General features: G+C 41.7%; 1 long non-coding RNA gene across 1 annotated transcript; it reads left to right on the top strand.

The window, feature by feature from the left end:
- The first annotated feature begins 1,903 nt into the window (after positions 1-1,903).
- On the top strand, positions 1,904-9,777 carry LOC128908638 (uncharacterized). Its single transcript, XR_008466036.1, has 3 exons — positions 1,904-2,343; positions 2,423-2,782; positions 7,381-9,777. It is a non-coding gene; the product is annotated as an uncharacterized LOC128908638 (long non-coding RNA).
- The last annotated feature ends 2,782 nt before the right edge of the window (positions 9,778-12,559 follow it).

The raw sequence follows: 12,559 nt of genomic DNA, 5'->3' as shown, positions 1-12,559 counted from the left end.
ATTTTTTTTCACGTCCACTAGAATAGGACAAGAAGTAACAAAGTGGAAAGAGAAGGAGGTAACTTCATATTAAGAATGTTTAACCATTTTAGAAAAACTTTTCTAAATGTCAGGATAGATATATACTGAATGAATTGCAATTGGAAGGCTGTGAAATACCTGTCATCTTCACTTGTCAGCTTTCTGGCCATTTTGCTGAGATGCAGATATGAGTTCAGCAAGTTTGTCCTTCATCCCTCTCTCTTCCTTGGAGCTTTATCAGGTACTCAGCAGATGACAGCCTCTATCTATTAGGAGTGGAGTATGTAGGTGGAAGTAAGGAAGAAAAAACCCCACAAATCTTTATTGTCCAAATACTAGGCCAAGCGCCAGCAAGGATGAAATTTGATTTCTTTATCACTTTCTGATGATTCCTATTCCCAGTTTGAAGTGCACTTGAAAAGGACATTTTTTTTAACTTGCAGCTCATTTCTATGAGACCTTCAAGCCGATACAGAGTTGGTATTCGCTTGGAGAGCATCTGAGGAATCTGCAGCCATGATTGTAATTGCGTGCTCAGACATGCAGGCTGTCTGGGTGGAAGGTATTATTTGAGATGCGTTTCAGATGGCAGAATGGCTTCATTTAGAAGTCCCTGGTCTTTCTGGAAATATGCATGATGCTGTTTGCCAGGTCGAAATCTCTAGGCTGAATTAGCAAGAACACACTGTGGGCAACCTAGAAAAGGTAACATTTGTGAAGCATTTGCCAAAGTTTAACGCACACACACACACACGAAAGATATACATAGAAGTGAAATATAAATAATTGCAGTGAGTGGCTTATAATGCATTTGAGGAGACCTACTTTTGTCACTCTGCATACTAAAACGTGAAAGGTAAATAAAAGGATGGTAAGCACATTTATTTTTCCTTTTAATTTTTTTCATGTATTTTTCTTGTTTCCGCAAAGTCAAAAGGCTGCAAGATATACCTCTGGGATATGAGCATGTTGAAAAAGTAATTCTTTGGTGCGCACAGCTTTTCGTGGACTCAGATGTGCAGACAACCTGAGGATGCAGAGAGAGGCTAACTGTTCTCAGTGTGTGAGAAATGCTTCTTATCCAATAACAACGGCTCAGGCAGTGATCAATACGAAGCACATTTTATTTAAACAATCTTGCAAGAACAGGTGACCCAGCAAGCAGGCACATCTGAGTTCCTGAAATAGCTTCTTTTTATTTCCTATTCCCGGATGAAGTTTCCCTTCCCTGTTTCCCCATTGGCAAGGTACTTCAGGGTTTACAGCCTATCCAATTCGCCTAAAACTACTTCCGTTTGCTCCGCCTCTGTGTACTTCTCCCCATCTCCCCACCTACACCTCTTACTTCACTTGTTTATTTCTTCCCTTTTTTGGTAATATTGCTCAAGGTTGCCGGTCTTAGTTAAACGTTCATCCTCCCATTAAACCACCGCTCTGGTACAGAATCATACAATGTGTTGGGTTGGAAGGGACCTTTAAAGGTCATCTAGTCCAACCCCCCTGCAGTCAGCAGGGACATCTTTAACTAGATCAGGTTGCTCAGAGCCTCACCAAGCCTGGCCTTGAATGTCTCCAGGGATGGGGGGTGGGGTGGGTGGTGTTTCTCCTTTGTCTAAGGGATGAGCATTCTTGCATGTCTCCTGATAAGCCTTTGTGTTGTTAATCATTCCCTGGCCACTTCATTGCAGACTGGCTAGTTGTTCCTGTGCAAAAACAGTACTGAAATTTTTCTTACAAGTGTGACAGCACTCAAAAACTACGAGGTATGAGGCAGCTTAGCTCTCTCTGTAAAGTCAACACAGGAAGAAGTGCTAGATGAGGTCTGTGTACCAATTCCAGGATGGCTCTTCATCGGGTTTGCAGGAGTATCCGTAGCATCTGGATCTCTACTTCTGGGCCACGCATTGACAGGAGCCACCTCATTAGGGGCTGAGTTTGTTTGGATACTTTGTGATGCCAACTTCAAACTTTATAGAACCTCTGCTGGGGTTTGCTGATGGCCTTTGCGGTTAATATTGAATTTGTTCCACGTGATATGAGTGATCACGTCAACAGCATTAACAGAAGTGCTGGTGTTGCACTTTCCTTTATTGCGGTCCTGCCAGTGACCCTTTGCTTTCTAGTGGCCCCAGTCCATGCCCCATAAATACCCTTCCTCCAGTGTTGGTGCTGCCAACTGTTTGCAGGTCTTGGTATTTCAGAAGCTACTCAGCTAGGATTGGATGTGATCCTTTCTCAAGAGAACAGGGATGTGTCCAGGGCATCCTGACAGGGCTATACTGAAGCACAGAAGGAGAGAAAAGCATGGCCACTCCTAAGGAGGTCTGTACCCTTTTCTGCAAATACTTGCAAACAAGTTGTAACTGCAAACACTTATACTGCATGGTGCACTTGCGTTTAGAACAGGAAGGTGACATCAGGTCAAGATGATTTGAGGACAGAAGAAAGCTGTACACAAGTAAACAGAGAAACTGATCCAGGTGCGGAGGAATGCCAGATGAAAGCAATATCCAGCAGAATAGCTTATCTGAAACATACATGGATTCAATGTGACCCTGTTTCCTGCGGGGCTCTCATATGTGCAGCACTGAAACAGGTGAGATGACTCAGTGCCAGCTTCTTGGATATATTTGTCAGTGCTGCTGTGGGAAGCAAGAAACCAGCAGGAAGGTTACTGTGTTGGTCTTCAGATGTAGTGAGGTCATTCCTTCTCCTCTTGATACAATCTGGTAATGGCTATACAACCATTTCGTGAAACTATGTGAGTCATCAGTTTTCCTTTGGTTTTCTTTATAAAGAATAAGTGGGATCTAATGTGAATTATTGTACTTTCATTTTGGCTCATTGTTTTGTTTTTAAATGTCTTCCAAGTCTTTCCTTTGTTAGCCATGTTAATTTATGAGGAGTCCATTGATGTTAGATCCTGAGCATTGTTACTACCACTGCCTTCCAGAATTGGGTTTGGTTTTTGGTTTGGGTTTTTTTTTTTTTCTGTCATGTATATTCAATGATTTCAACGTATCTTCTTTTTTTTTTTTTCATGGGAAAAAAAATCAATTCTTGCAAAGCACCTCTTTGGAAGGAGATAGACAAACTACATTTGTAGTATCAAGATGAAGCTGCTGGCTTGCCCCCAAAAAATATTTATAGAAAAAGTGACTTGGATTCATGTACACATACAGACAGTGTCACTATATTTCTAGGTTCTTAAACAGATCTCACCTCCTAAGCACTTAGGCTTTTTGTTGTCTGTAGTATGGTAGTCTCAAAACTAAAAACATCTTGTCATCTTAAGATCAGAAGGCAAATGTTATATCCAGTAATCAACTGGTAGGATATCCCAGGACTAACACAGCGCAATTTGTCTTTGCGTTCCATTTTCCCTCTTCTCTGCCTCTTGCTGTTGGATATTTATAAAAGTCAGCTGTTCATATTTAAGGATCTTATGTTGGGTTTCAGGTTAATCAGTTCTCACCAGCTAGCATGCCTATACAGGAGACTGCCAAGGAAAACCCATTTGCTTCAGTAAAAAGACTAGATCTTTTTTCCTGGGCTCTTCATTTTAATAAGTTTGATAAAAAACGAACCTTGAAGTACTTTAAAAGAGGGAGTGATCATGTGATTGCCCTGCACCGTTCCACCTCAGACATGGTTCCATTTCAGAATGACAGTTTTCCTGCGTTAGAAGTTATGCACTGTAATCATTGGTCTGTGGAGGAAATGAGTTGTTACACATTTGTTGTAACACTCCTCAGTTGTCTACACTGTTCATACCAGTAGCATTACGTATTTATGCCATCATAAAACAGATCCACCCATACAATAATTATTACCACGTGAATGTAAGGTACTTACTGAAGGTTCACTTAGGAACATACAACTCTGTTAATGGATGAATATATATATATAGTGGTATAATAGTCATAAATTTCGCTAAGCCTTAGTTGGTTGAAGTACTTCAAAGATACATGTTTTCATAGGTATATTAGGCTGACTTTATTGCATGCAGATTAAGGTGAGCACAATAGAACATAGGCATAGAAGTTAATTGACTGACTAAGCTTGGTAGCTTACAAAGGGAGTCTTCTTGAAAAGTCACTAATGGGAGCCTCATTCCAAGTATTTAATAATACCTTGCCATACTGCTATGCAGGCATGCAGCTGTGGAAGGGATTTGAATATAGAACCCTCCACATACAGATGCAATAATATAATGCAGGAGAGTACGTAGTGCGCAAAGTTGCATTAGCTTTCTTGCCTCTGAAGAGAGAAGTTAAGACAAACATGCTGTTAAAACTGATCTATCATGACCAGTGGGATTTCACAACAGAGATGATGTTGCAAAGGCATCCTGAATGGTAAATGCATATCTTGACTTAGCCACACATTTCTACTTTAATTACCAAATATACAGAAGCAGAATTGCAGGGACATTGGCAAACAAGTCCTTTTCATTGCGTTCTATTTTCAGCTGTAGTTTAGCCTTGCTGTAGGAAAAAAAAAATCATCACTTCACACCTCATCATTCAGTGACACAGTTTCCATGCAGTCATCTTCCTCCCACCGTCACTCAGTGTTTATATGATCTAAGGGGAAGGATAAACATTTTCCTGTAAGGACTCCACCAGTGTTTGGCGTTGGCATAGTCACAGAAGTCATTTCAGTGGGCTCACTGATGATGTCATTGCACAGTACTCTCTGTTCTAAACTCTCCTGACCCTGCCTAATGGACTGATTCCCGTATGGCTCTCAGTTCCTTCTTTCATCAACATTGCACTTCCTGCCTCCAGTGGTCCTTCACAGCCTCCCATCCTCCTTGTGTTTCCTGCAACCAGCTCCTTCCGGTTTTCTGCCATGTAAAGCACAGAGACAAAGCCACACCCCGAAACTGAAAAACCAAGACAGAAATCATGAAACCAAAAAGATTACCGCTACTATTTTTCTCTGCCTTTGTCTTTTTTCTCCTTCACATGCTTCTTGCTCTTTAGATTATAAGCATTCTTTACACTCTATAGTGAAAGCATTAGTGCACTGTAAAAACTTAAGTATTTTCAACAATTTCTTGTGAAAGATAATGTGAAAAATGCCAATAATAATGTGGAATATTTAATTTCTTAGTCTTTCTAATAGCTTCAAACTGTAGTGGCTTCTCAGTATTTCTTACAGAAAACTAATATTACAAACCTAGAATTCTACATCTTACCTATTTTTGAATTACAAAAGCATCAAAACCAAGTTTGGAATCATTTCATCACACTTGAATATTTTAATGACTATTTTTTTTTTAAAATGTGGCATTTCAACACATGACCATTTATAAACAATTGCAAGTAACTGAGTTTAGAATGAAGTCACTGCGTCAACTTTTAAAATGATTTGCAATAGAGAGTTAAAATGTTTTGTGTTTCAAGCATATGGGATATCAACATAATCACACAGAGATTAATTACAGTGTAGTTTCAGTCCAGTTGACACAGAGTTACAGTAAGGTCATGCTTTTTAATGATTTAGTTTATGCCAATACAAACATGAACTAACTATACAGGCATTCCAGTTACTCAAATTCTACGCAACACATGTGCGTGCATTCTGCATCTGAATTCTACATATATGTATAGACAGACACACAATCACATCTCTATATATGTATGTATATATGTATATGCAGCTCAGATGTACATTGTGTTCACATGAACCATTGTGTTTCCACTATAATTATTCCCAGCCATGCTCTTTGTGGTTACATGAATTTGTGGTAATTGTAGGATAAAAAATTACTGGTGTAACTATGCTATAATTTCAGTGTAATTACAGTCATTGTATTATGAATTTTAACCAAATATCAAGCCTGTACTCTTTCAAAACAGAACATTTAAGTGCAACCATTGCATAAAAAAGCTTGAAACTTAATTCACTTTCTGAAAGTTTCCACTTTCTCTCCCACACTAGTGCCTTTCCTGTTTTTTTTTAATAATTAAGAAGAAGAATCTGTGAGCAACTAAAAAACTCATATATATGAAATATGCTTGGCAGAACAAAAATTACAGAAAATTAGCCTTTTCCTTCAATTGCAGAGTTGAGAATTATTAAATACTAACTCTATTTTTTCTGAAGAGATTTACAGTAAATCCAACACTTGTTGTAACACATCTTTATAAGATACTGTAATAGGATGTTTTTCCCTTTGGATCTTCCTTTTAATCAGTATAATTCTACTATTTATTATTTTAATCTGTCACTTTACTGAAGATGCATGCAAGTCACGTTCCATCTTGAAACTAAAACTGAAAGATAAAATAAGGAAGCTCTCTATACTGGTGTTTGGCCACAAAATTGGGCCCAACACCTTTGCACTTCCAAAAAATACAATGAAATCATTTACTAGTATAAACAGGGAGGACTGCTGCTTTTTACATGAAAGAAAGGTGGTTACCTTCGTTATGTGTCCCTAAGAAATGACCCATTAATTTTGCAGCCGAATAGCAAAAATAGCTTTTAATTCCTAAATTAAATCCACCCAGCCCAGGATGCTCAGGAATTAGAACATCATTGGAATTGTCTTAGCGCACAGCATGGCAGCTAGAGTTGAAACCCCCCCAGCAGGTGACTGTTTTCCTCAAGCACAGCCTTCTCAGCATCTAAAGACCAGCTGCAGTAAACCCTGTGGTTCAAAGGAGAAGATCGTGACACATTTGTCCCATGCCAAGTTCCCCATGATAGTCATATCACAGGCTGCAGCCAGGAAATGTGCCTTTGGGAAGAAGAGTGCACTGGGAGACATGTGCCATGGACACGGCCTGTCGTGCCAGGCTCTTTCCCACTCCTCATTCACCGCATGCCACGCAGAGCTGATAAGCATGATCTTGGGTGCCAGAGTGAGGGGAGGCAGCAGCACTGCACCACCAGTGCATGAGCTACGGGTGATGTAAAATGAGACAAAAACCAGTTGACTAAGCCTGGAGTAAGCCTGAAGCGTCCTGAATCGGGGATCCATAGCCTGTTTATTCCTGAAATGTTTTATTGTTAGTGCAAATGTCAGATGATGGTGTCAAGATCTACAGACCTGCTTTCTCACTACCCTGAAGCTTATGACATTGTTGAAAGATATTAGTTGTTTAGCTTAAATAAGTAAGTTTTAATTAGAGTAAATTACTTAGGGTTTTAATATGGTGTGATTTATGCTGTTTGTTTAGTTTCACTTAGCATGAGTAGCTACATTTGCTGAAGCCTTTAGGCTGCAATAGAGTTAATTTTCTTTGTAATTTTGCTAGCAGCTGGTATAGTGCTGTGTTTAGTCTTCTAGTATAAGAAAAATGTTGATGTTTTGGTAGTGTTTTCCCTAAGTCTGAGACTTTTCAGTTCCCCATGTTCTGCCAGCGAGTGCAGGTGCACAAGAAGCATAAACCAGAAGATAAGGAGGCTACAACCACCAGCAGAGACTGCAAATCAACAAGATCAGAGCAGTCAACGGCCTGACTGCCTGGACACAGAGAAAGAATCCGGTACGGTGTTAGAAGACCACAGACCAAAAATCACCACTGGACTAAAAGACGCATGAACAGCGTGTGAAGAGTGCGTGAGGGGCGGGTGTATAGATCGCAAAGTTATAATTTCCCAGGGATTGCTTTGTTCAACGTCCCTCTCTGGAGGCACCCAGCCCAGGCTGACCGTGCTGCTGTACCTTTCAGTTAAATTATTTCCTTTTATGAAATCTGACACCTGAAACTGCTATGGAAAACCTATGGTCAAGCCTGAAGGAGGAGGGAGAGCACCCAAGAGTAAGTGCGTGTGAGGAGTCGAAAGGGGCACCCGTCGGCTCACTGGGGTCACCCGCTATGTAGGGACCCTGGTATGAGCAGTTACAAGACTCGGATGGCCTGTGTGCAACTCCTTGAATGGTGTGTGAATGCTCGGGCAGCAGCTTCTCATTTAACAGACATCAGTTACAAAATCAGAATTATATATTAACAGATCAGCATATCAGTACACACGGTAAAGTGTGGGGCACGGGAAACCCACACCTTCATTTAAATGTTTAGCACTGTTAAATAGTGAAAGAAGGCACATGCAAAAGTTGAATATATGAAATACAATATGGTGCTTTCAATAGCACAGTTGACTATGAAAATGTTGATGTTCTGTGCTTGATATTAGAAGTGTTTTGTTTAAACTCAAGGTGAGCGTTGGTTTCTTTACAGAATTATTCTCTTCCATATATCTTACAAAAAATAGCATACACTCTTTTCTAATGCAGCAGACCATAATTTGACCAACTGTTTCTGATGGTAGTGATAAACAAGGAGACAGAAAGCCGGGGAAGTTCATCACGTCAACTAGAAAGTAGGAATAAAATTCTACACTTCAGAAATGCTATAAAGTGTGCTTATGAATCATAAAAAGAACTTATAACCACAGTGATTTGTACTTTACTGTAAAATTCTGGTGTCTGAAGAATTTGGGATAGTTTCTGCTTTTTTGCAGCAAAAGTATTGGGCAATGAGGGGGCACTATGGCAGTGAGTCTGCCTAGGTACTTGCTTCTAATGTGGCTCCTCATCAGCTGGTCCTTAACATACTCACTTCACAATTAGTAGGACAGTTTATACTAAGATGACAATTCTAAAATGCTAAACAGAAGACCTGTAGAATAGATCTAGTGCCAGGAATTCAGATTGCCAAGAAGGGATTTTAACAAAGCAATTAGAAAATTAGCAATTAGAAAATTCTTTCCCGTTGTGCAGTTTGATAGTAACTGAAAAAGCTCCAAATTGTCTTCTCTCGTGGATACAACAGAGAGGCAAGTTTAATGCCTGGAGTAGAACTGAACTCAAGAAGATTGAAAGTAGACACATTTTTGATATATCTTATGAACTTGTAGATCTGGTTTCTATTATGTAATATACAAATTGCATATGTTTAATAATTCAGGTCCTAGTGAAGCTGCAGTGATGACAGGAAAGTGTGATAATGGAGCAATTTCTTTTATGTAAGATGGAGCATGAGCTGCACCAGGCAGTTCTAATACGGAGACTACAACCCCGTTTGGCTTCATGACTGCTATAATTTAGTGCATGTCATTCAGTTTTCACAACATGCCCTTGACGTGTTTTTTGAAAGGACAAATGTAAAGTCAGCACAAAATCTCTGTGCCACTCCGTATTTTTCGTAGCTGTTATCACTTATTACTTTCTAAACAAAAGATTCTCCATTTTTCGTTTTTGTTCTAATCAATGTTTTCAGACATCTCTGAACTCAAATTTCTGTAATGGTGTACCAGTTTGAGATGGAAGTATCACACCTGAAAACTGTTTCATATGACAGAATATAATATAGAGATACATATAGGCTAATGATAGTGTCGTTTTTCTTCCAATTTTGTATGTCTTCTTGTATTTTTCTACTTTTTAACTGTTAATTCATACTCAGTGAAGATTTGTGTCTATCATAACCACTAAATGTCTTTTCTGAGGAATCAGTCAATGTAGAAGCCATCACTAGAACTCTGTATTACATCTTCTCATTCTGACCTGTTGTCTATGTTACAGAAATTCCCTTCCCTAACTATTATATCAAGCAGTCTTTATAAGATGAAAGTATATTAACTCTGTTAGTATCTATTAGCTCACATTAGTGAAATACTAGTTCACATTACTTCACTCTGAGAGTGGTGAGACACTGGCACAGGTTGCCCAGGGAATTTATGGCTGCCCCATCCCTGGAAGCATTCAAGGCCAGGCTGGATGGGGCTTTGCGCAACCTGCCCATGGCAGGGGCTTAGAACTGGATGATCTTTAAGGTCCCTTCCAACTCTAACCATTCTTTGAATCTATGATTCTATTATACACTGCAACGTAATAAGGTAGTGGTATTTTACCAGAGACTTTGTGATTGTACGTGCTTAAGAAAAACAAACTAATGGACATCATCTCATTGCAAGGACCAGGAGGACAACCCAGCCCTGGAAATAAGAAATTTGCTTCTTGGAAACTTAGAACTGTCCATGAAGAATAAAGATACCCCTGGACGGCCAAGATAACGCCAGCATCCTAGCCCCTCTGACACATCTTTGAAACCCTCACAGCATCATCTGGCATCATAGATAAGTAACTATCACAAGGCTAACGTCTGGGTCAATAGACAAGCAGTCAGAATGCTGCAGAACTATAGCTGCTTTGCAAAGTTTTACTATGATTAGTAATCAGTAGTGTTGTGCTAGTGAGTACTCAAATTGTGTTGTAGCTGAACACTTGAAGGGTACAAGAGCTTTGCGTAAAACCCACATTTGGGGTGCCTCAGTTTGGTTGGGACACCTCATATGCATGAATAATTATTTACCGTTGTAGTCCATACTTTGTGTCCTGCCTCTCTCCTCATTTTGCACGAGCCAGCTGCAAATTTTCCTAACATCTAGCACAGAAAAACAAAGAAAATAAACTGTCATTATATAGACATCTGGTTGTCTCCATCAGCTTCCTCTGGACCTCTCTCACTTGCGGTCTCTTTTGTTGGGATGCAAGGTCTGGATCTCAGCAAGTCTCTGTAAACACATTGTTTTAAGGAACTGTGGTTTCACCTCTCGGCATTACTAATGCTACTGAAAAAAAGAAAAGCACTGACGCGGTGACATGACTTTGGAAGGCAACTCGGCTGCATGAGAGTGATAGGCTCAGTGAGCTCTTTCTGATCTCCGCCGACACCAAGAAAACCAAAAGTGGGGCAGGGCCGTTCTGTACCGCCCTTTCACATCACCACACGCTCTCCGGCTTGCCTCGGCAGTGCTCCCCGGTCGGAAGGACGAGGCGACCACACCACAGATTGGCAGGACGAGCGGCTGCTGTGGGGATACGTCCCCAGGGACGGCCGGCGCCAGGCCCCGCGGCGCCATCCCAGCACCTTCCTGCGCCGCTCCCGCCTCAGCCCGCCCTTCGAGCCTCCATTTGGCCGCTTTCATGCGCGTTTTAACGGCAGGTTCCCTCGTCGTCCCCTCCCCCACCACAGCTCCCTACCCCTCCCCCCTCCCAACGGCCGCCTTCCGAACTCTCTAGAGGCTCCTCGTGCCCGGGGCCCCGGTTGCTAGGCAACACCGCCTACCTCACGCGCGTTGCCACGGTGACGGCCGCCCGCGCCGGTCCCTGGTCGCCGGCCGCCATGGCGGCTCCTCTCCCGCAGGCCCCGGGGAGGGTAGGTGGGACGCCCCACACCGCCCGGCCCGGCCACCGGCCGCGGGGGAGCCCTGGCCGCCCTCCTCTCGGCCTTCTGACCAGAGGCGCCAAGGCCAGGCACCACTCCCAGCTCTGCCGTGCGCAGTTCCACAACCACTGGCTGCTCCGCGGCTCTGCAAAAAATATATGAAAGAACGTTGTTCACTAAAAGCAGAGACCGGGAATTCAGGGAGGCTGAGCAGCAGCCCTTCATGAGCTTCACTGCGGTCACGGTTAGGCTCACAGGCAGACATAATTTGTTTTACTTCCATACATGCCATATGTTGGTGGCAGGAGGTTTCCCTGAAGGTGCGTGAAGGGAGTTGAGGAGCGTGTCCGCACACGCGTGCCTGGCCAGAGATGCGTGTGCAACCCCATCATGAAGCGGTCATCTTGAGCGTGAAATAAAACCCTACAAACATTCGGTTTTCCTCTTCTAGGGAGCCACTTTTACCACTCTACTGTTAAACCAGCAAGTGACTAGTAAGTAAGTAAGTAAGTAAGTAAGATTACCACCAATGCATGGTGGTAATCCTCAGCAAGAAGGAGAATGGTATAGTGGAAACCCACAACCCCTCTAGCAAATGGGACATTACTTTTGAGTAACCGTGTAAGAAAGGCAGGTATTGCTTTTGCAGAGGAGAAAAGCCGTTTCCATCAGAGGTGACAAGACAAGGGAATGACTAAGACAAAGAGGCTCCAGCAAAAGCTTGTAGAACATCTCTTATCACACAGACAAAAGGACAAACTGATTCATACTGGATTAGTGTCTAGAAGGGTAGTCAAACATTTAACCAGGGCTAATGACATTGAGCAATTTTTTTACCAAAAGGGAAAGAAATAAACTAGTCAGATAATCCCTTTAGGTGTAGCATAAAGAGAAGTAAACAGAGGCAAGACATCTGGGAAGAATTTTAGGTGCCTCGGAGAGACTGTGAACCCTGGAGTACCCAACCAATGGGAAACAGGGGAGGGAAAAATTCGGCCGGGATTAGGGAATAAAAAGGTGCGTTTCAAGAACTGCAAGTGTGCCTACTTGCTAGGTCACCCACTCTTACAAGAACATGAATAAAAATGTGCTTCACAGAGGATTCTGCCTGAGCCTGTTTCATTTGGACCGGAACTTATTTCTCACAACCGGAAGAAGCCACTTTAATAGTAGAGGGAGCAAGGCCACTATAAAGAGAAAAAAACACAAAGAAGAAAATTACTCATCCAAGCAAAACTTGAACCAAGCAAATCTTTTATCCCTACATAACAGTTAGTCAGTTTCCTGCATAAAGAGCATCAACTCCTTTTGAGGAGTATTGTATAATAATTCTAGTCCTTACAGTTATG

Source organism: Rissa tridactyla, chromosome 1, assembly GCF_028500815.1.
Source record: "Rissa tridactyla isolate bRisTri1 chromosome 1, bRisTri1.patW.cur.20221130, whole genome shotgun sequence".
Lineage (NCBI taxonomy): Eukaryota > Metazoa > Chordata > Aves > Charadriiformes > Laridae > Rissa > Rissa tridactyla.
Note: the sequence above shows the minus strand (reverse complement) of the source record. Positions and strands in the feature narration are given on the sequence as shown.